The following is a 1,372-nucleotide window of genomic DNA, read 5'->3' as shown; positions in this document are numbered from 1 at the left end:
TAACCCCATTTTAGGTATTCCAATCAGTTATAGGCAGAAGATGGACTTACAAGCTTTCTATGGTGATGTTTCTGACTATTCCTTTCTCTCCCCCTCCAGTGTCTATTTTATATTATAATTCAAGGAAAACCAAGATTCAAAAGACAGCCAAGCATCTTAACATTATTCCCCCCTTTTCCCCATTCCAACCATGACTCAATCTCTGTATCCCAGAACCCTGTAGTTCCAAGGTTGTGCATACATCCCTAATGCCTTCTTGCCTTCAAAGTTGCCATTAAAGTTCAAGATGGCCGCATCATACCTGGCCTGCTGGTGAAAATCACCAGTTTCTTTTCTTCCTTTTTTTTTTTCTGCACCACACATCTGTTCAGCTGCTTCTCCTAGTGAGCATTAGTCCAGGGCTGGCCAGGGCCATTTCTGCCAATCTGGAACAGAATATGCCTGAATGTTGTTAATGTGGATAGCTCCTTTCTCCTTTAATGGGATTTAACAACTGCTATGCTCACCCCCTCTTTGACTGCCTGGAGAGTGGAAGCTTCCTTGGAATGTGTTTATGGATGGGGGCTGGTCTTGCCTCTGATAACTGGGAGAATATGGGGAACAAGAAGAACTTGCACTTTAATCTCCACAGATATGTTTCTGCAATACCAATGTGTTTTCTTATCTCTGAAGTTACTCACAAAAACTCAAGAAGGCTGGTGCCAAGTCTCATCAGTAGGCACAGGTCACCAGTCTTACCTACTTTTAGCCAAATCTGCTCAGCACTCTCTCTTAGTAAGCATTCAATCATCTTCTCTATCCCTCCATTTGAAGCTCAGGGTCCCAGGACTATCATTTACATCGATTTCATTTGGTTTCCTGTATCTTTGAAAGAAATACCAGCAGGAAAAATAAAAAACAAAAATGGCAGTCTGATTGGCTACTACAAGGACAAGCAAGTTCACCTAAGAGGCATCAAGGCAAGTAATCAAGTTCCTTCAGACTGAGGCTCAAAGGGAACACATGAAAAAGCATGTAACTTTGCTGGTGACCATGTTGGTCTATTGGTGATTGGAAGTGGGGTAAAGGCAGCAATGAAGCTATGGGCAGAGTTTGACCGCATTCCATAGACCCTGGTTGAACTGGAGATGAGAGAGAGAAGAGAAAGGGCTAGTTAGTCCAAAGTGTGATGAGATCTGGGGACATCTGAGCCCATGGACAAAGACATAGCCATGAAGGGCTAGAGCTGAAAGTGAGGCATCCAAGAGATATGAAGTGAGGGGAGATGCACAAAACTTGCAGATAGAATGCCCAAACTTACAGATAGTACCTATTTGACCTACCTTCAATGGCTGGATGATCAGAACTTGACTAGAGGATGATAAAAAAAAAA

Source organism: Chrysochloris asiatica, unplaced genomic scaffold, assembly GCF_000296735.1.
Source record: "Chrysochloris asiatica unplaced genomic scaffold, ChrAsi1.0 scaffold00011, whole genome shotgun sequence".
In the NCBI taxonomy this organism is placed as follows: Eukaryota; Metazoa; Chordata; class Mammalia; order Afrosoricida; family Chrysochloridae; genus Chrysochloris; species Chrysochloris asiatica.
This window is presented reverse-complemented; position numbering follows the sequence as displayed.